The sequence below is a fragment of the Nomascus leucogenys genome, chromosome 9 (genome assembly GCF_006542625.1).
Source record: "Nomascus leucogenys isolate Asia chromosome 9, Asia_NLE_v1, whole genome shotgun sequence".
Classification (NCBI taxonomy): Eukaryota; Metazoa; Chordata; class Mammalia; order Primates; family Hylobatidae; genus Nomascus; species Nomascus leucogenys.
The window spans coordinates 41,429,876-41,453,828 of record NC_044389.1 but is presented as its reverse complement, the minus strand read 5'-3'; the positions used below and the strand labels follow the sequence as shown (position 1 = coordinate 41,453,828).

The following is a 23,953-nucleotide window of genomic DNA, read 5'->3' as shown; positions in this document are numbered from 1 at the left end:
TTTTAATTTGCAAGTTTGAAATTTAAGTATTTAATTGATGCTTCATAGTAAAATTGATTGATATTTGATTTTCAAACAATTCTCTAAGGAATGAAATAAGTCTCCATTACTAGTGAAGTATAATTAATGTTTAATCAGTATTTTCACTTTTGCCAAAATATGCTTATATACTAGAACATACATTATGTAACTACAATGTTAAAGCTTCCAAAACAGGCACAGAAAAAGTATTGAATAATCAAAACTAGAATGGCAAAATATAAAATACAAATGCATAAATGAGCCATACTTTTTCCTCAGCACCTGTTATTAAAAGTAGAATAAATCTTTTCCTGTTTGAATCTCTTAAAAAATGAGTCATGCTGAGTAGCAGAATATTCTACCTAAATGAGAGTGTTTAAGCACTAAAACTTTTAGGATACATTTTAGTCATTTGGAAGAGATCCTTTCTGTAACTTTTATACTTCACTGTTTTTATAGCAAAGTTAACTCCGTTTAACTTTTAACTTTTCCTTGGTCACTACAGATTATCATTATGTTGGGGTTTCTTTTTTACCTGCCTTATGTATTTCATATTTAAATTCTTGGTTTTAAAACAAATAGGTTATTTTTACTATGACATTATTGGAAATTGATTGCCCATATCTTGAAATATATGTTCATTTTAAACAAAGTTCTAAACCAAATTTTGGGAATATCACACAACTCCCATGGCAATGGTTGGCTGTACATTCATTTATGTATAGTAGGCCTGCCCTTATTGTGGGGGATACTTCCCAAGACCCCTAGGGGATGCCTGAAACTGTGGATGATACCAAAGCTTATATGCATGCTTTTTCCTAATCATACATATAATAAAGTTTAATTGATAAATTAGGAACTGTAAAAGATTAACAACCATAATTAATAATAAAATAGAAACAATTAGAACAATATACTGTAATAAAAGTTGTATGAATGTGGTCTCTCTCACTCTTTCTCTCTCTGTTGAGAATGACTGCTTTGTGAATCAGTGTTTCTGATGGAAGTATGTCTTAACCCTTTTAAATAACTGGAGGCTAAAAACCAGAACTATTAGTTTAGGCTCTGTATTAGTCTGTTCTCACACTGCTGATAAAGACATACCCAAGACTGGGCAATTTATAAAAGAAAGAGGTTTATTGGACTCACAGCTCCACATGGTTGGGGAGGCCTCACAATCATGGGAGAAGGCAAGGAGGAGCAAGTCATGTCTTACATGGATGGCAGCAGGCAAAGAGAGAGAGCTTGTGCAGGGGAACTCCTCTTTATGAAACCATCAGATCTCATGAGACTTAGTCACTACCATGAAAATAGCAGGAGAAAGACCCACCCCCATGATTCAATTACCTCCCACTTAGTCCCTCCCATGACACATTGGAATTGTGGGAGTTACAATTCAAGATGAGATTTGGGTGGGGACACAGGCAAACCATATCATTCCACCTCTAGCCCCTCCAAATCTCATGTCCACATATTTCAAAACCGACCATGCCTTCCCACCAGTCTCCCGAAGTCTTAACTCATTTCAGCATTAACTCAAAAGTCCGCAGTCCAAAGTCTCATCTGAGGTAAGGCAAGTCCCTTCCACCTATGAGCTTGTAAAATCAAAAGCAAGTTAGTTACTACCTAGATACTATGGGGTACAGGCACTGGGTAAATACAGCAATTCCAAATGGGATAAATCGGCAAAAACAAAGGGGCTACAGGCCCCATGCAAGTCCAAAATCCAGGGAGGGCAGTCAAATCTTAAAGCTCCAAAATGATCTCCTTTGACTCCATGTCTCACATCTGGGTCACAGTGATGCAAGAGGTGGGTTCCCATGGTCTTGGGCAGCTCTGCCCCTGTGGCTTTGCAGGGTGTGGCCTCCCTCCTGGCTGCTTTCATGGGCTGGCATTGAGTGTCTGCAGCTTTTTCCAGATGCATGGTGCAAGGTGTCAGTGGATCTATCATTCTGAGATCTGGAGGACAGTGGCCCTCTTCTCACAGCTCCACTAGGCAGTGTCCCAGTAGGGACTTTGTGTGGAGTTCCTTCTGCACTGCCCTAGCAGAGGTTTTCCATGAGGGCCGCACCCCTGCAGAAAACTTCTGCCTGGGCATCCAGGCATTTCTATACATCTGAAATCTGGGTGGAGGTTCCCAAACCCCAATTCTTGACTTATCTGGATTCTCAGACTCAACACCACGTGGAAGCTGCCAAGGCTTGGGGCTTGCACCCTCTGAAGCCATGGCCTGAGCTGTACATTGGCCCCTTTCAGCCACAGCTAGAGCAGCTGGGACACAGGGTACCAAGAGCAGGGGAACCCTGGGCCTGGCCCATGAAACCACTTTTTCCTCCTAGGACTCCAGACCTGTGATGGGAGGGACTGCCATGACGACCTCTCTCATGCCCTAGAGACATTTTCCCCTTTGTCTTGGGGATTAACATTCAGCTCCTCATTATGCAAATTTCTGCAGCAGGCTTGAATTTCTCCTCAGAAAATGAGATTTTCTTTTCTGTCACATTGTCAGGCTGCAAACAAACTTTTATGCTCTGCTTCCCTTATAGAACTGAATGCCTTTACCAGCACCCAAGTCACCTCTTTAATGGTTGGTTGCTTAGAAATTTCTTCTTGCAGATGCCCTAAATCCTCTCTTTCAAGTTCAAAGTTTCACAAATCTCTAGGGCAGGGGCAAAATGCCACCAATCTCTTTGCTAAAACATAGCAAGAGTCACCTTTGCTCCAATTCCCAACAAGTTCTTCATCTCCATCTGAGACCACTTTAGCCTGGACCTTATTCATATCACTATCATCATTTTTGTTAAAGCCATTCAACAAGTCTCTAGGAAGTTCCAAACTTTTCCTTTATTTATTTTTTTTAATTTTTTTTTTTTTTTTTGAGACAGAGTCTCACTCTGTCACCAGGCTAGAGTACAGTGGCACAATCTCGGCTCACTGCAACCTCTGCCTCCCTGGTTCAAGCGATTCTCCTGCCTCAGCCTCCTGAGTAGCTGGGATTACAGGTGCCTGCCACCACGCCCAGCTAATTTTTGTATTTTTAGTAGAGATGGGGTTTCACCATGTTGGTCATGCTGGTCTTGAACTCCTGACCTCAGGATCTGCCCGCCTCAGCCTCCAAGGTGCTGGGATTACAGGCATTGGCCAGCAAGCCTGGCCACTTTCCCACATTTTTAAATCTTTTTCTGAGCCCTCCAAACTGTTCCAACCTCTGCCTGTTAACCAGTTCCAAAGTTGCTTCCATACTTTCAGGTATCTTTTCAGTAACGGTCCACTCTACTGGTACCAATTTATTGTATGACTCTATTCTCACACTGCTGGTAAAGACATACCCGCGACTGGGCAATTTACCAAAAAAAAAAAAAAAAAAAAGTTTTTTGGAATCACAGTTCCATGTGGCTGGGGAGGCCTCACAATCATGGCAGAAGGCAAAGAACAGCAATTCATGTCTTGGATGGAGGCAGGCAAAGACAGAGAGCTTGTGCAGGGGAACTCCTCTTTATAAAACCATCAGATCTCAGTCGGGTGTGGTGGCTCACGCCTGTAATCCCAGCACTTTGGGAGGCCGAGGCTGGTGGATCACGAGATCAGTAGATCAAGACCATCCTGGCTAACACGGTGAAACCCCGTCTCTACTAAAAATGCAAAAAATTAGCCAGGTGTGGCGGCGGGCGCCTGTAGTCCCAGCTACTTAGGAGGCTGAGGCAGGAGAATGGCGTGAACCAGGGAGGCGGAGCTTGCAGTGAGCTGAGATGGCACCACTGCACTCCAGCCTGGGTGACAGAGCGAGACTCCATCAAAAACAAACAAAAAAAATCAGATCTCATGAGGCTTATTCACTCACGAGAACAGCAGGAGAAAGACCCACACTATGATTCAGTTACCTCCCACTGGGTCCCTCCCACAGCATGTGGGAATTGTGAGAATTAGAATTCAAGATGAGATTTGGGTGGGGACACAGCCAAACCGTGTCAGGCTCCCAACATTACTTGTCTTTTGCAACAACTAATTTTACCCCCAGCCTCCATTCTCAACATACTCCTCCCCATCCTTATTCCCACTCTCAGTCTACCCTCCAGACAGCTAACGGATACTTCCAAAACTCAGAACGATAAGTTATAAAGTATAGTTTATTTTTTAACTCCCTATTGCTTTTTTTATAAACTTGATGAAACTTACCTTGAGAAATATGACCTCAACATATGGTCGTGCAAAAAACAAATGTGTAGTCATAATTTACCTAAATCTATACTATGAATGAGAATGTATTCTACATATTTAATTTCAAAAAAGAAAAATAGTAACTTAAAGTAAAATACAGATTTAAAATACATTAGAAACCTGGAAAAAGTAGAATAAATCTCTAATATGTAATGACCAGCACATCGAATCATTGGAAATCTATTAGATAAAAAAAGGTGCTAGGTGCTATTTGCATGATGTCATAATTAACTTTGCACAGACACGGTCATAGTGGGTAAGGTTATATTGCCCTTGAGAGAACCAGGTAGATCATACTTATTTTTGTTGTTAACGAGTTTTAAACATGTGAACTAGTGTCATTGATAATATCCAAACAAATGTATTTAGCCATTTCTTGTACTTATCATTTCATTTACCAGTGGAGAGAAAACAAGTCATTGTCACCTGTGCATTAGCCAGGTGGTCATTTTGCTCTCACAAGATAAGGACATGAGTGGAGGAATTATTACAACATGTTGTCTTTAGTATTTTTTTTCACTGTAGTAGCTTATGCCTTTGTGATGTCTTTTACTAATATATTCAAAAGAGAAAGGAAATTTCTGCTTGTAATACTCTCTGAAAAGACCACATTGGTTGGTTTTTAAACAAGTTAACCTAAGAAGAAAACACCTGTCTCTTGTTAAATAATGAGTGATATTTTTCTGTGAATTTATTTGAAGAAATAATGCTAATCCGTACAGCCATGATTCATTTCTTGTTGTCTGTTTCTTTCCATTTGAAACAAATAAAAGCTTCCTGTTATTGAGATTCCTGGAAGGGAAAGACAAGTGATTGTTCACTTGCCTGTGGAGATACTCTTCATAAAGAGGAACTCAAAATGTACTTGGTGATGATTGACTGACTTAAAGAATAGGTTAGCAGTGTTGTAAGAAGCACTAGCTCATTTGTAAGTTTGAAGCCTAAATGAGGTAAACCATTAGGTAGTGGCTTCTTCAGTTTTCTCTCATGTTTGCTTGTGAACTAATGACAATTTTGAGCGTAGATCTTAACAGTAAATTATTTTAAGGAAAGTTACTTATTGTCATTGCTTTCACAATTACTTCTACATGAATAACTTCTTATCGCTTAACCTCTTTTCATGCCTAAGCAGTTCAGACAATTTCTATGCAGTAAAAGCACTTTACATGAATAATTTTATGTCAGGCTACTGAGAAATTGAAGAGCTATTCATAGGATCTTTCTACCTATCAAGTAGAACAATTATAACTATTCTCTAAAACATGGGAAATTATCAGTTTTGTGCTCAACCTAAATTTATGTATTTATTTTTTAGCTCTGTTGCCCAGGCTGTAGTGCAGCAGCATGATCATAGCTCACTGCAACCTCGAACTCCTAGGCTCAAACAATTCTCCCATCTCAGCCTCCTGAATTACTGGGACTGCAGGCACAATCCACTATGCCCAGCTAATATTTATTTTTGTGTGTAGAGGCAGGGTCTCAACATGTTGCTATGCTGTTCTTGAACTCCTGGCCTCAAGTGATCCTCCCAAAGGGCTGGAATTACAGGTGTGAGCCACTGTGTGGGCCTCAACCTATATTTAAAAAGAACACCTCAAGAATGATTAGACAGCAACTACTGATTAGAATTCTTGCATTTTATTCTTTCCAGTTCATATGTGATCTTGAGCAAATCATTTGAACTCATTTCCATTTAACTATGTCTAGGGAGTGTATATTGTACAAGTTGTGAAATAAAATATATATACATAAAGAAAATGAGTCACTTTTCCAGCTTATCAACTACCATCTGCAAATGAATACTTTTCAGCTGTTCATGGGGGCTTTCACTATTGCATAGATGTGTGTGTAGTTTATTGAGAAACTCAAAGCAACTACTATTCTTAAAAAATAAAATGAGAGATTTTTTATTTCGCTTCCCCAGATTATGCATCAACCAAGTTGGCAAATACAAGCATAATCTGATCCTGTTTGCATACCTTGCCTCATATCCTACTTCTTTTTGTTTTTGGAGACAGAGTCTAGCTGTGTCGCCCAGGCTGGAGTACAGTGGCGCGCTCTCAGCTCACTGCAACCTCTGCCTCCCTGGTTCAAGCAATTCTCCTGCCTCAGCCTCCTGAGTAGCTGGGATTATAGACACCCACCACCATACCCAGCTAATTTTTATATCTTTAGTAGAGACAGGGTTTCACTATCTTGGCTGGGCTGGTCTCGAACTCCTGACTTCGTGATTCGCCTGCCTCAGCCTCCCAAAGTGCTGGGATTATAAGCGTGAGCCACCCATATCCTACTCCTTATACATTGTAGTTTGCATCCCGACACAATGGACTGCTTGTGGTCCCTGTGCTGTAATATGCAAATGACGCCCTGCACATGCTGCCACCTCTCTGCTGTCTCTATTAGAATGGGGCCTCTAAGGGAAGGATCTAGGCCTTAATCATTTTGAATCTTCGTCATAATTCCTCCACAGAGAGGCTCAGCATTTTTCCACCCCAGCATATCTGTTGGACTTCTTTCTGTCATCAGTGTCTGTGCCTCTTTACTATAGTAAGTCTTGGTGGAGATTAGAAAAGCTGGGTCTCTCTAGATCAAAGATAAAGGAACCAAATCAGAAACTGAAGTCAGAGCTCTTATGAAATTTGACAATGCCCTGAAGGTAGATTCTGAGGGGATAGGGTTGGAGAATCACTGGCTGTATATAGTATGTGGATTCAATAAGTATTTGTTGATGACTTCATGAAAGACGAGATGCCTGTTCTAATAATAACACATGATTAAATCTATCATGACTTTGAAAATGGCTTTACTGTTTTGCTTGAGTTTTTTTCATGCTAACTCTGGATAGCCGCTTTTTTGGTGATTGCTGTCGTTACAATTTTTATAAGTAATTGTTGATTACTTACCATATATGATCTTGAATTTTTCTTTAGAGTTGTTTAAACATTAATGAATCTAATTGTAAAGGAGTAGATACAAATTTCAAAAGAAAACAAAATACAAAAGGATAAAAAAAATACAAAGAAGTATTTCAGCATGGAGCAGTTAGTACCCCTTCTATATTTGGGGCTTTGGTAATTGAACCATGTGATCTTGTGGTGGCATTGTTTTCCCCTTATCTTTAGCATTTCTAAAGTTCAGCATTCACAGCCTTCCCTTTCTTTCCTGTCCTGTCAATTTGGCTTTTCCTTTGCTTCTCAGGCATAGCATCCCTTTACTTCTCCAAAGAACTGAAGAGATTTCTCAGAAGCCCTTGCCTTTTATCCTTACATGGCCAAATCAAGTGAAATTAGAGACTTTCCTTCTTTCAGTTCCTCAAAAGCCTTGTGTCTACAGAGAATTTAAGCAAGGTAAATTAAAACATAGGAAAATCAGAGTTTTGATTACAACTCTGGTGTCTTAGAAGGATATTCACATTTTATTATGTATGAAGACTAATGTTTCAAAGTATCAATTGTTTAATTTTAAACAAATATTGGAATTAAGTACCCTACAGAAAGGTGTTTCTAAAGGATCCTGGGTGTTAATTTGGGGATTATATTTTCTCCTAACTTAATGCAAATTTTAGGCAGAGTGTGGGGAAAAAATAAAGCTTAATTTAAACTGAGACTTGGTTTCCTCTCTGATAAAGTAGAAAGAACTATAGCAACTACCTCATTGATTTGTGTGAGGATAGAAAGTGAGATTATAAAATAGTTCACAGAAAGTTTAGCAGAATTAAATACTCAGTAAATATCATCAGTGTGATCATTATCCTCATCCTCATTTTCATGTTACCTTTTATAACAGTTTATTTTTTACACAAGCCAAATGATAAACCAAGAAAACATCTGCATGTTTATTCCAGATATTCACACTACTAGAGAAAAAACCCAACAACATATATTCTTTTCTAGATTAAGTTTCACTATCATGTCAGTGAATTCCCAGTTCTTAATGGATTGGTTGATTTTCTCCTTCATGTTCAACTTGTGTATCAGGATCTATGTCATTATCAATGTTAAATAATGTCAAATTATTAATGTTAATTAATGTATTGTCATACTTGTTAGCTATTTTATTTTCACAGTCACCTCTTATGGGCTTTGTGACTTTATGAAAATCGCTGGATCACAGCCATCTATTAATATGAAAAGGCATGGCCTTCTAGAACATTTGGCAAATAGAAGGGTGAGGATGATGTAATGATGTTTAGAAAACGTATCGCGATCTTTATTATTCAGTTCTGTTTCATTTCCACCTTTGCACCTTATGGGCAAATAGGGTAGCATGAATTTTCTGAAACAATTTTTTTTACCAACTTTTATACTATTGTCTTGTGTTGTACTTATTAGTAATAAAATAGCAAGGGATAACGATCAACAATTTTTAGGTTTAAAAACTTATCAGAGCTAAAAATCACATTAAATCCCACTGGAAATTAATTTCCGAGTCCCATAGTATGTGACTGTTGCTTATGATAAAATTGAGCACATGGTAGGTACACACAAAGCAACACCTATGATTCTTTCCTCTCTCTATATGTGCATGTGTGTCTATGTGTGTCTGTGTGTCTGTCTACATTTACATAATCATGTTTCTGAAATGGAAATCTTTGTTGTAGGACTGACTGCCATTAAATGCAGATGCATGAAACAAAATCATCTAAACTCTTTTTGCCAAATGATTCTTGGCAAAGATAATATTGTACGTCTTCTTTTGCCACATTTAACATATTTTTTGAACCATGGAAAGTAGAACTCTTTATTTATTTATTTATTTATTTATTTATTTATTTATTTATTTTTGAGACAGAGTCTTGCTCTGTCGCTCAGGCTGGAGTGCAGTGGCATGATCTTGGCTCACTGCAACCTCCACCTCCTGGGTTCCAGGGATTGTCCTGCCTTAGCCTCCCAAGTGGCTGGGATTACAGGCGCACGCCACTATACACAGCTAATTTTTTGTTTTTAGTAGAGACAGGGTTTTGCCATGGCCAGGCTGGTCTTGAATGCCTGACCTCAAGTGATCCACTAGCCTCAGCCTCCCAAAGTGCTGGGATTATAGGCATGAGCCTTGGCACCTGGCTAGAATTGTTTTCAGAAGGCTCTTTCAAACGAGTTTAGGATATTTTATATATATTATAATATATTATTATATATTATATATAAACATATATATATATACACTACATATTGTATATTTATACAGTGGTAGATAGGTAGGTAGATAGATAGATAGATAGATAGATAGATAGATAGATAGATAGATAGATCTATAATCAGCAGTTAAAAGGTGGTCCAAGAAGAATTTTTTTATGGTGCATCCTTTACTATGGTCTTTAGAGGAATGCTGAGAAGTTTAGTAGCAAGAATGATAACTACAATTATGCCAGGTTATCTGCTTAGTATATTTCACATATTAGTTCCTTTACCATTCACAATAATTCTATGACAGGGACTAGCAAACTTCTTCTGTAAAAGATCAGATGGTCAATATTTTAGGTTTTGCAGGCTACATCTGATCCCTGTTGCTACCAGTGTTGGAAGTACTTCTGATGCAGCTGCTCCTCCTCCTTTTTCTCTTTCTATAACTACTTCTGTATGTTTTTTTCTTCTAAACTTTTAAAAATAGAGGAAACATTCTTCTATGACAGACCACACATACTCAGGCCATGGCCAGCTTTTGTCTGAAGACCATGGTTTGCCCTCTGTGAAGTATCTATCAATAGCCCTATGTTACAGATAGGGATGCAGAACCCCCAAAAGGCTAAACAACTTGCCCAGCGTGCCTCAGTTAAAGATAGTGTTTTGAACCTCAGGCAACAATATGCTCTTTAAATACCAGCTTCTTATTCACCAAGCTAAAGTACCCTATGTCTCAGAAGGGATTTGATTAACCATGCTAGTATTGTCTTGTTTGTCTCAGAGGCAGCAACTGTGAGATAGTGATGATACAGGCAATGATGATGACGATAGTTCAACATTTGGGTGCTTATTATGTGACAAGCACTCTGCTTCTTATATATGATTTAAAAAAAAAATCCCCACCACAATCGTATGAAAAGGGATTGTTTGCTTTTTATAGATAAAGAAACTGAAGCTGAGAGATTAATATATCCAGGCCACAGAGTTCATGGGTTATGCAACTGCAGTTAGTACACAAGTCTTGCATCTCTAGAACCTGTCTTCAATGCCATGGCACGACACTGCCTTACCATTGAACCTCTTGTGTACTGGGACATGTGACTTTGATTAAAGTTAGTGAAATTTACTTGGCTCAGCCTTGTAAGGGCTAGCAAAAAGAAACCTTCTTAACCCATCTGTAACAATGAGCAAAGAAATGAAACAGAAACAGGAAAAATAATGTATGTATATATTGTATATATGGGATATATAGATACAGATATACAAACATAGCTATGAATATATACATATATAATATTTTAAAGATTCTCCAAGTAAATACAGTTAAGGCAGAACCTGAGTTATCATCATGAAATTGAGGAGGAATGACTGCTGTTTTGAAGCATTGAGTGCACTTTGAACACTGAGAAAACTGGGCACAATCCATTAGCTAATTATTTTCATGAGTCTATTGTAGAGGGTCCATTCTAGTCTGTACCGTCTTCTTTTAGGTCAATTGTTTCTTGATAAAAAGCAGAGTGGCATTTAGATAAGGATACTATCAATGATGTTCCTAACCTCAGTGCAAGTGCTGTCTTAAAAAAGTTAATGTCTGGCGAGTCATTTTGATAGGGAAGCTCTCCTAGAATTATTCTAGAAAATAACTGAAGATACTTGTTAGACATTTCTGGTCTTTTTCTAATAAGCAAGTTTATTTTAATGGGTTATCCTGAACAGGTAGGTTTAGACTAAATTCATTTAGAGCCTTCTCAGCATCAGAATCAATTACAGGCCATCAGGCATAATTTTAAAAAGATTATCATGAAAATGATCCCTTTTTGTGTGTAATATTGTCAGGATGATGTGATGACAATGTTCTAGAATTACAATTTAATTTTTTCTTTAAAGGTACACTTTATAGCAGATAGGACAAATGGCTTTTTTGGAACTTCTTCAGCCAGTTTCAGTATTGATCTTTATACCTGGTTTATATAAACAAGTCTGCTGTCTACACAGTTAACTGCAATTTTATCAGGTTGAAAAGATCATTGAGAAGGTCTACTAGCTGCATATTTTCCTAAGCACAGCATCTCCTCAAATGTTCAGTGGCGGGTGGTTCGGCACATTAGTATTCAGCATTGCTTTTCTGGTTTACACCTGTAGGTGAAAACATCATGGCTCTTCTGTAAAGATAATCTACTTGAGAATATGCTTTTCTTAGAAATAAGGTTAGTGATTGGTACTTGGTAAAGCCATCTTGATAAAGCCATCATGAAGGTGGAAGCAATGGATAATGGCTTTTGGTAGGTTTATGTGATTTTTTTCTTGAGATATTAATACAATTTCTAGGAACAATTCTTAGAACATCAAGGCTATTTGAGGATAGCTCCAGCACCTGATGTAAAATGTTGATGATAAAAACCAATATGGCATGATGTGAAACAGGTTTTTAATTAAATTAAGAGTGGATTTAAACTCTATTGTTCAGCCTGTTTTTAGAAAATAGACTCCCACATTCGTCTCAAGAAGGTAAAGTGTTCTGTAGTAGAATAAACTGAAATAATCCACACTGCTTCTTTGAAACCATAGTTTCTTGGTACAAGTAGAACTTTGGACTGTGGCATTTTAAATCACTTAGCAATGAAATACAAAAAGAAGAAAAATGAGGGATATTGTGAAGCCTTGTGGTATAAGGCATCAATTGCTCCTTCTATACCAAAAGAGGATATAATATCAAGTCCAGCATTCCATAATATAAATTGTTTACAGTAGGGTTTGTTAAGGGTTTTCACTTATGCCTAACATCCCGAAAGTATATTATCAAGACACAACAGTACCTCAAACATTTTGAATTTTGAAATAATTTTTAAGTAATGAATATGCTCCTTAATGCTTTAGTAATCTCATGTTCTCTGAATATATGTAAAATACACATGAGTGTTTCTCTCTCACTAGCATGTGAAGTGATTTACCATGTTTATTTTTTATTTGCAGACGTTTCTATCTGAAATATCCAAGTTGTCTCCCCTTTATCAACTAATGAGCACTTGAAGAGCACTGATAATGAATAATTTTGAAATGATCATATGCTAGCCCTCTGAATATTCTCATTCTCAAAGCAGAATATTAAGATGTGTCAGTTGAATTATATGTGGCTGAATTAGTTGAATTGAAACCATGTGAGTAAACTTTTGAATGGCCAAAGAAAAAAAGCTGATAAACTTATTAAAGGAAGAAAACACTTCTGCTTCCCAGACACATATGCACATTTGCACACACAGTATCTGTGAAGTTGCTTTTGTTTGAAAGTGAGAAAACCCAACTCAAATTTGCCAAAACTAAAATAAGGAATTCAGTCTCTCTGGTAATTGGGCTTTCAAAGAGTGAGGCTTGCTTCAGACCTACAAAGTTCATGTTCCGCTATAAAAGCTCTGTCTCACACCATCACTGCAATTCTGCTTGCTTCTGTGATTGGCTTCTTTTTCAGATAATTCCTTCCAGATGTCAGCAATATGACTACGGGCATCTTCAAACCTGTGTTTTTCATAGAGCTCGTATTCTTGTAGAAGTAGTGTTCCTTCTCTCTGTGAGCACTGCTCAGCGGTCATCAGGGAACAATCTGATTGTGCCTTCTGACATACTTGTTAAAACCCTCTGAATGGCCAAACCTGGATAATAGATTCACCTCTCTGATTTTAGAGGTACTGGAGAGAGTAAGCCCTTCCCCAAACAATTTAAACTGAGCAGGATTAATATTGAATGGTATATGGTATCTGGAAACAAGGGATGCATTAGGCATATAATTTTATGACACAATAAAAAAAAACTCCTAAATCTACTCTAGTAGAGGTGTTTTGTCTTTTATAAAGATGTCCTTGGTGTCTTATTGCTGCTTTGCTTGTTTCCCCAAAATATGATTTTTAAAAGAAAAATCCTTTATGAATAAGATTTACCACCTCTAATGCCACATGAGGCAAGCTAATATATCTATCAGACACTGTTTCCTTGAAGGAAGAAAATGAGACTATAATGTGCAGAATTTTCTCCTTTACATTTTTATTTCTATTCACTAGTGGTATCAGTGAGAATCTTTAAAACATTCAAATTAAGAAAATATGAAAACTCCCCAATGATAGTACATAGCCCAGTGAACATTTAAATGGACAAAGTTTTTTTTTGTTTAAGCATAAAGTAAATTATCTGAAATTGATTGAGCTTGATTTTTCATACAGGAGTTATGTGAAAAAATTATTTGAGCCTTGGTTTATGGAAGAGTCAAAAGCATTGTTTGAAGTTAATATTGAAATTCTAAACTATGAATTTTTATATTCTATTAAAGTCACCTCTTCCACTTTTCCCCATTTCAAGTGTTCTCCAGAATTTTAATGAGTATTAGTTGGTACATGTTGTTAGGTAAACAGGTCTGATTTAATACATAAATTTTCTGAATATTTAATCTTGGAGTCTGTTTTATGAGAGAAAGCTCTATTCATCTACGACATAGCGCTCTATTTGTCTTTCACTGACGTCTCTCTCACTCATTCACTCACTCTTTCTTTGCTTTAGTAAGAGCTGCCTTGAAATGTCATGATATTTTTTATATAGTAAAGGAAACCAAAATGGAAACATAATAGGAAGCAAATGATTCATTTATTCCTACGTTAACTTGAAATAATGAAATGGAATGACCATTTTAGAAATATTAAGATATCTGTTAAAGAAGAAAACATAAAACTATTAAATAATATGGCATAACTATGAAATGATATTTCTACTGAAGTCTAATACAGAGTATCTTAAAATCAATCAAATTCTATACTGTTACTTTATAAATATTTTCACTTCTATGACAATTTTTACTTTTTATAGACAACTATAATATAAATACCTAGTACCTCCAAATTGTGCTAATAATGCTTCCTATTCTTTGAGTGTAAAGCTAAATTTTAACTTTTCCAAATTCCTTTGATTAATGCGGCAAACATAAAAGTAGGATAAATCTGTCAAAAATGAACAATTTGCACAAAGAATTCAAATTTCTCAGGTGACAGCATTTTAGCACACAGAGGGGAGTTGTCAAAATTTCACTACAGGCAGTTTTATTCTATACAATGATACATTTTAAATTATCTTGAAAAGAATTAGGTGGTAAAATTTACTGTCATCATCCTGGGAGAATATCCATATTTTTAAATTTCTGTATGTGCCAATCTGTTCTCTTTATACTTAGGTCATTCTGATCTCATTTTTGTAAGCCTTGCAATACCTTTGCAAGGAACTTCCTGCATTCAGGTCTTTGGGGGCATATATTGATCTCAGTCAGCTAACTAACATGCTGTCAAGTCCTGCTGGGCCATCTTCCTGACGGATCCTGTGACAGATCACTTGGATTGATGAAACGGGAGAGGAGATTTTGAACTAATTATAAGGAAAATAGGAGTCCCATTGTCTCTTTTCTTTATAAGAACAGTTAATTAGACACAAGCGTTTATATATATTCTGCTAAAAACCTCCTCCTCTGATTCTTCATCAGTTTGCTTAACCACATCATTATAAGTGTAAAGAACTTCTTTGAACACTGGAACCATAATGGATATATTAAAAATTTTTCACTCTTCTCTCAGCTAAGTTGAGCTACACTTAGTTTATTATGACTCTGGTATTGAAAGACCTCATTCTAATTCCCTTATAGATCTGCCTTCTTTAAGGTCTACTGACTCAAGAGCTGATATGAAGAATGCCTGTTGGCCATTATTTGAGAGTAATACATGGTAAATAACTTTTACTTTGAGATCTATATTGTCACACTACATCATTGATAACATTTTTTCAGTCAAATTCAGGCTACTACATTTCGTATCTTAGAGCCTTCCTTGCGGGGAGGGGGTTGGCGAGCGGTGTTAGCATTTCGTTGCAATCCACCTATGAACTTTGTTTCCTGTGCCTTTTATTTATTTTTTTATTTTTATTTTATTATTATTATTTTTTGAGACGGAGTCTCATTCTGTCGCCCAGGCTGGAGTGCAGTGGGGCGATCTCGGCTCACTGCAACCTCCACCTCCCGGATTCAAGCGATTCTCCTGCCTCAGCCTCCCCAGTAGCTGGGACTACAAGTGCATGCCACCATGCCCGGCTAATTTTTTGTATTTTTAGGAGAGACGAGGTTTCACTGTGTTTTTATCCCCTGACCTCGTGATCCGCCCGCCTCGGTCTCCCAAAGTGCTGGAATTACAGGCATGAGCCACCGCGCCAGCCTGTTTCCTGTGCCTTTAACATGCTTTTTTTTTTTTTTTTTTTTTTTTTGAGACGGAGTCTCGCTCTGTCGCCCAGGCTGGAGTGCAGTGGCGCGATCTCGGCTCACTGCAAGCTCCACCTCCCGGGTTCACGCCATTCTCCTGCCTCAGCCTCTCCGAGTAGCTGGGACTACAGGCACCCGCCACCACGTCCGGCTAATTTTTTGTATTTTTAGTGGAGACGGGGTTTCACCATGTTAGCCAGGATGGTCTCGATCTCCTGACCTCGTGATCTGCCCGCCTCAGCCTCCCAAAGTGCTGGGATTACAGGCGTGAGCCACCGCTTTCTTATTCTGCATTTTGAGTTAGTGTTACTGAATGTTTTCTCATCTATCAGCAGGGAGGAAAAGAAAATTTACCACATTATGTTTTTCTTAGCCTGCCAAGATAGGATTTAAAGCAGAACTTTAAAAACATAAGCACAGCAGGCCAACTTCCTGGCTCTGTCCTCTAGGGAACAAACCTCTTTGTTGTGACTTCCCTGGTTTATAGTTTTACTCTTGTTGTTAGCTTCTGTGGTTCTAGAGGCAAATTTTCTCCTGCTAGTTCTCCTTTGAAATAATTCTAATATTATTTTTCCAGCACCATAACCCTTTATCCTAAACACATTATTTCAATATTTTCTTTATACCAGCAGCAATTTTAGTTCTGTTAAATAGATGGATAATAGAAATATGGTACCAATTAATCCAAGTTTTTCATATTATAGTTTACTATAATGATACAATTGCCCCCTACCTAATAATTATATTATTTTGGAAAAATAAAACTGAGAAAAGTACATTAGGAGAGTATGTTTAAATAGCTACTTTATATAAGGATATTGGGTTAAAATCACTATTTGGTGAATTGTTATATCCTTCATTTGGTAGAGACCTTTTTAAGAACTCCATGAATGTTTTCTGCTAGAAAATGGGTAGACAGAGAGTTAACATCGTTATCAAATTTGCAACATTTCTCCATTAAACAGAATTAGTTGCGCTATGACTTTGTTTTAACTTTTGAAATTTCCCCAGAATTTCAATGTTTCTCTTGTTTATGATTTGTAATATAGCAATTTTAACATTTGCCTTACTTTCTTTTATGTCATTGATGTGTGTTTTCACCAGAAATACATTGAGCTCTTACGACGTCTAAGAGATTCTGGTGGGTCCTAGGATGACAGAGAACACATATGAGCTGCAGGTGATACTTCCAACCCTCATGGAGTTTTATATCTGATTCATCCTAGTTAGTCATCACTGAATGTTTTCGTTTAGGTTACTCTTCCAGTAAAGGCAGGTTAGAAAAGTGAAAGGATGTTTTGGTTTCATTGTCTTTAAAATTATAGCAAATGTTAAAATATTTTAGAAATTCTAGAATAATTTGTGGGTAGCCAAGGTGTGTGTGTGTATGTGTGTATTTATATTTATATATAAACAAAAGATATATAATGTATATAAATACAATATATAAATTATATTGCACATACTTGCTAATATAAACAGCAAGTATCTGTATGTAATACATATATTATAAACACATATTTGCTATTAGTATTTTTCTATTTAATATACAATTCCTGGAGCATACAAAATTGTAAGTATTAAATAAATTTTCATAACCGAATTTGAGTAAAGAGCCAATTTCATCATTTTTGCTTGCTTGGAATTTGATATTTAGGCTGCATGTTGAAAGGGTTAAATAATTGGTATCTTCTTTTGTTGTAAAGTTTTGATAGGTGAATTGATTTGTAAGTAAAAATACAGATTCAAGAAATTCATAAATTATGCTCTTTATCTAAATTTTGGCGTAAATAAAATGTCACAGAAAATGCCTCATCTTTTTCTTTTTTCAAAAGTACTATATAATATGATGAATCATATTTTCAAATATCACAAGAGAATTGGGAGTATAAATGTGACAAATAATTTTATCATGAATTGTCACAATGTCTGCTTTGTGTTTGTTCCTCTACTAGTCTTTCCTGAGTCACCCCAAAGAGATTTTACTTCTCAGATATCAATATTATTTTTGTCTTTCTTATAAACAAGAAATAATAAAAATAAGCATTTTTAAACACCTACTGTGAGTCACACACATATTGATTGGGCTTCCTTTCCTTTAGCAAATGGATTTCTCAATTGAAATCAATAATTTTATATTTTTGATTATGAGTTTCAAGAGTTAAGAGTTCACCAGTTTATTTTTAGTACTTGGTATCAATCACATAGTAGACCCACATTACATATTGTCCAAATGAATAAATTAGTAATGAGGGAATTAATGAAAGGTCATTCACATTTTTTCTCTTTTGCTATTATCTGTGTTGAGGTGTTATTTTGCTCAATCTTTGCAAAAAATAATTGCTCTAATTTTTTTAAAATTTTTTTTTTTTTTTAGTTTTTTTGTAGTAAGGCTTGCTACAATAGATCTTTGAGACTTCATGGAATATATTTTTTAATGGTGCTTTCAAAATTAACATTTATCATTTAAACACCAAGTTTATTTTTCACGGTTATGAAAGAAAGAAAGGCATTTGTATGGTTTCATTCCCCTGTGTATCTGTGAGTACTTGAAATTTATCATAAATATAAAGCATTTCTTATGCCAATGTAGTTTCAACACTGGGACCAAGTGATATTCTGCAGGCTAAAAGATTTTCATCTCTTTCAGATTAGTTGATTTCTTCCTAACAGTTGCTGTATCAAATTTCACACTAAATTCATTTTCAAAATGTATTTTCTTAATTTTTAAGTAGCATCATGGTATAAAGAAGCCCCTATATTTTACAGATGCATTCTCAAATAATTTACAGATGAAATTATATGTCCTGGATTTGCTTCAGAATATTCTGGGATGGGGAAAGCAGCATAGGAAGAAGGAGATGAAATAATATAACCCCAAATTGATTAATTGATTGGTTAAAGCTGAGTGATAAGTGTGTACTTTTATTTTTTATTTTATTGGAACATCTCTGAAGTTTTAATTCTTTCTTAGTCATCTTTTTGGCATGTGGGTCCCTGTCCCTTATCTGTCTCACTCCTGTGATCTGTAGGCATCCACTCAAAATGTTCCTCCTGCCCCCCATACACTGCCACAGTCTTTCACTGGACTAGGACATGCTCTTCCCTCAGATCTCAGCTTTCTCCAGGTACTGATTGTCCATTACTTTACTTACCTCAGTTAGGTGCCGCTGCTGTGCTCTTCTCTCTCTCCTCTATCAAGGTACATATCAGACTTTCCTGTAATTGCTTAGTCCTGCACCTAGACTGAAATAGTGTTACCTTGTCCATATGGTATCCTTAATACCGACCACAGAGTGGGAGCGGGTGCTGAATAAATACACAGCCAAACACAAAGTTACCGTGCTTCAAATTACTCCTCCATATTTTCTGTGCAGCAAGTAGTATCCGCTAGGGAGAGGCCCATCAGTAACCTTTGCACCTCCATCAATGACTTTATGTCCGGGATAAGTCAAACATGTAGCTGTTTCTCTGCTACCTCATACCTCACTAAATTCACTGCAAATGTGTAGGATTATTAGGATGAAGGGGGGAAAAAGAAACCAGAATAAAAGGATAGGTATCAAATTGACTTTACACAATTTTTGTTTGATGTTGACTTTCCATTGCTGTTTACATCATCACCTGAGAGCCGACTTTATAAATGCCAGATGGTTATAGTCGGTGTGGGACTTGAAGACAAAAAAATCAAGCTGTTATAATGCTAGGCATGTCCAATTTTCCATCAGCACAAACAACATATTGACCTATGGGTTTTTTTGTTTGTTTGTTTTTTGCATCAGCAGAGATTATTTCCAACAAGAAATCAGGCTTTTTTTTTGAGGATCAGAGCTACCTTCATAGTGTTTTAAAAACTTAGAAAAATTCCAGATGCCATTTTTAAATGTAGTATGGTGTGGGTTCCCTCTTCCCCACATGGAGTTATTATTGTAGTAGAGCAGAGAGATATAACTTATTAACATCCAAAACGTTATAAAAGCAAAATGATAATATTATTAAAAACCTCAGGAGTAAAAATGTGGCATCCATTTTATTGTCTTTAAAGAGAAGAAATATCATATCTCTAGAGTAAAATAATCATGATCAACAGTTGAAACATTTAAAGCAAACAACAACAACAAAAAGGCATAAAATCTACCTGGAGGACCATCAACTATTAAACTTGTTTATAGCACTATATAGGAAATGGCGAAAAGTTGAGTTGAAAAATGGTATAACTGTAGAAATCAATGGGGATTTTATGGTAGTAAAATATGGTTTTACTTTAAGAAGAAAATTGTGTTTATTTTCCCAATTGCATATCTTCATGGTTTATTGGTATCTTCTTTTATCCATTGGTCAGTGGTGACATTATTAATATTTGTATAAATATGCATAGAATTTGAAATAAATGGGTTAGGAGAAAAGCATCTGATAGCATCATATTTAGTTCTTTAAGTCTTACTTATTAAAATTAGGTTTTAGCCTTTACCTATGCATTTATCCTTTTAGAGTTTCTCATAAAAGTCAGATACTACCTCTTGTCATCTCTTAAACTCTGTAAGTGCTGTTCATGAAAATTAAATTAGGCCTTCCTTGAGCACCCTATTTAAAATTGCTAGCTGCTCGGCGCACCCTAGATACCCTTTAACCTAAGTTGCTCCCATTGCCCTTAGCATGTTGCACATATGATATAATTCATGTATTTATTATGTTTACTGCTTGCTTTCTTCTCACTCTGCATAAGAATATGGACTCTCATTTATTATGGTGTTTTATGTATGCCAAACACCTAGAAAGGCACCTGTGCCTCATGAATTAATGAACAAAAGAATGAACTTCTAGTAATAATAACAGCTAAAAATTACTAAGTACTTTTCTGTGTACTAAGCACTGTTTTAATTACTATGTATAAATTAATGTAATCTTCAGAACGCCCCTGTGAGGTCAGTGTTGTTATAATCCTCATTAAACAAACGAGGAATTTAAGGCACACAGAAGTGAAGCAACTTGATAGTTACTTAAATAGTTGGGTTATATGACTAATAAGTGGCAAAATCTGGGTATCAACACAGGCTGTCCTGCTTCTGAAGCCATGATCTTACCCATTAAACTAAACTGCCTCTAGTTTGTAAACCTAGCCTTATGGGGAAAAATGTACATATTTTCATAAATAAATAGCTCTCAATATTTTTAATGTCTCCACACACATGAAGGATTATGCCCCACACACCTTGAAAATAATGCCATTCTAAGAGAGGCTTGAGAGGCAAGAGGATGAGGATTATTGGCAGTTTTCTGCAGGCTGGCTGTAAAGCATCCGCTTTCTAACCTGCCTCTGACATCACTCTTGACGACTACCACCTTGATTTGACTTTTGAAAAAGTCTCCAACTTCTCAAGATGTCGGTTTTCTCATTCTAAAATGTGGATTCTGGAATATAAGCTATCAAATGTCTTTCTCCATCCTAGTTCCACGGTTCTATAAAGTATTTCTATGCTCAGATGTACAGGGAAAGTATTGACAGTAGAGAGAGAAGAGCCTTTTCCTGTACCAAATGCTGGTCAAGTCCTTTTTCTATTTGAACTTAGTAGAAATTGCACAGGGTTTCTCAATAAAATAGAAATTAAATGAAAGTTGAAAAAGAGATTGAAGATAGAAAAATAAAGGCTTTTCCAGAATCCATAATGGCCTTTGGATTTTTGCTACAGCACTGGGCTTTATTGAGCAGACCCTTGAAATTTTTACTTCTCTCGCATACCTGACAGTGGAGAGTCCACGTTTTCATTTCAGAACAAAAGGTTTTTTTATGTGTTTTTCTGTTCATTAGATCATTTTTCTCCTTCCACCCTCTCAATGGGGACATAATTTCTGGCTCAAATTCTCTGCTTTATCTTTCTATACTCAGGGAGATTGTTCCTTTTCCAAATTTTACAGTCATCATAATATTAATCATTTCAAAATCTGGTCAACACTGACTTAACTATACTATCACCTTATAAACAAACAAACAAACAAAAACCCGAAAATGTCTCCATGTCATTGGGACCTTTATATCATGTTATCGAAAAGTAAGATAGTACAGCCTCTTTGGAAATCAGTCTGACAGTTTCTCAAAAGTTTACCCATAACATTACCATATGACACAGTAAATCCACTCATGGGAATATATCCAAGAAAAATGCACATAAAAATTTCCACATAGAGGCTCAAAGCAGCATTGTTCACAATAGTCAAGAAGTGGAAATGATTCTAAACGTTCATCAATTGATGTATGGATAAATTAAAGGTAGTATGTCTATGAAATAGACTATTATTTAGGAAAAAGGAGTAAAGTACTGCTTTGTGCTACAACAATGGATGTTTTTTTAAATTATGTTGAATAAGAGAAGCTGATCACAAAATATGCAAACATATATTTTATAATTTCGTTTATATGAAAAGTCCAGAATAGGCAAATCTACAGAGACAGAAGGTAGATGAGTGGCTGCCTAGAGCTGAGATGGCTTGGGAGGAAATGAGGAGTGACTACTAACAAACTTAGGATTTCTTTTGGTTTTGATGAAAATGTTCTAAAATTGGTCGTGGTGTTTGCATAACTGTGAATATATTAAAAACTATTGAATTGTATACCTTAAATGGGTGAGCTGTGGTATGTGAATTATGCTTAATTCAGATATATATATGGATGTGTGTGTGTCTATATCTCTATACAAAGGTATCATTTTACCTGGAGTAAATATAATCGAAACTAATTCGCAAGCTACCCTCCCAATATTCTTTGGTTTTAAAATGCACATATATTAACAAAGTACATAGTGATGGGGGTTGTATGAAAGGAGATTAGGTATGTATGAGTGTTTTGTGGTTATTGTCTTAGGTGATGAAAGCTATGTTCCAGTATTATACAGAACATCAATATTATTCTATATGCTAAGGATATTTTGAGCCAATATAAAGTAAACGATGTATTATTTGTATTTACAAGATCTACAAAGTTTCAAACCAATCTATATGTAATGACACAGGGCCTTAAAAATAGAAATGTCTTTGCGACCAATATGTTACATAAGTCAAGAGGTGATGTTAAGATAATTAAGATTATCTGAAGTTCTTAATAAACTGTATTGAACATGGACTGCTAACAGTACACAATTGGTGTCTTACTCTTTTTATAATAATGTTTTTAGTATTCCACTGAAACATGGCCAGTGAATGTGCAATATTCTTAGTTACCATTATGAGGGACTCTGTATATTACAGTCTCTCCACTGTCTCAGCTGTTAGCTGGAAAAATGCTGGGAACAAAGGCAGCTACTATCAACAGGGAGCCATATTAATTATTTGAAATGTGCCTCCTGAGAGGAATCAGCGGAGTTTATTACAAGTCGAATATTACTTGAAATGGGAAGGTTACTCCAACTGTTATCATAATCTATGTATCATTAACTTTCCTTGTTTAGGAAAAGAGATTAACAATGCTGTAAATTGCTATAGTAAATGTGTGAAATATATAACTGCGTATTCCCATTGTAGAAAGAAAGTAGTGGGTCCTCCACTCCCACTCAAACCTTCTGTATATAAAGTACCTTTAGAAATTGAACTGACTCTGTAACTATGCTTTCTTGCCTCAAAATCCTAATTGCTTATTATTATCAGTATACAAACAATGGCTACTTTGAAAATTAGATAATTCTTTTATATTTAAGCTAACAATTTTTCAAATCAGCATCTTGGCCTTAAAATTCACTTTAATGCTTTCATCTCATAAAATAGAAAGTGTATTACAAATCTGTGTGTTAGCTAACAAAATGTTTTGCAAGGAAGATAGAATTAATCCATCTACTTCCCTTTTAAATTGTGGTTAGTTGTTTTTTTCATTAAATACGGATAAGAATACTTTTGTATTCAAGTAGTAGAGATGAATCTTAAAGGTAAAATATAAATTAATCATAATTGTAAAGTGATCTAAATAAATGTTTCTCAAACCAATGTACAAATAACCAAAAGTGTTATTTGCACATTGGGTGCCAGTCTGCAGACTGTTTATTACTGATCTGCATTGAGGTAGGTGCAGAAATTGAGAGAGTTTAGAAATATTTACAGCAAGCTGGGCGCGGTGGCTCATGTCTGTAATCCCAGCACTTTGAGAGGCCAAGGCGGGTGGATCATGAGGTGAGTTCAAGACCAGCCTGGCCAACATGGTGAAACCCCATCTCTACTACAAACATAAAAAATTAGCTGGGCGTGGTGGCACATGTCTGTAATCCCAGCTACTCATGTGGCTGAGGCAGGAGAATAGCTTGAACCCGGGAGGCAGAGGTTGCAGTGAGCTGAG

The 23,953-nt window shown here is 36.2% G+C and overlaps 1 protein-coding gene across 22 annotated transcripts in view; it reads left to right on the top strand.

Annotated features, from left to right (window-relative positions):
• ADGRL3 (adhesion G protein-coupled receptor L3) overlaps positions 1 to 23,953 on the top strand; it is an 871,587-nt gene that overhangs the window by 583,545 nt on the left and 264,089 nt on the right. The window lies entirely within an intron of this gene.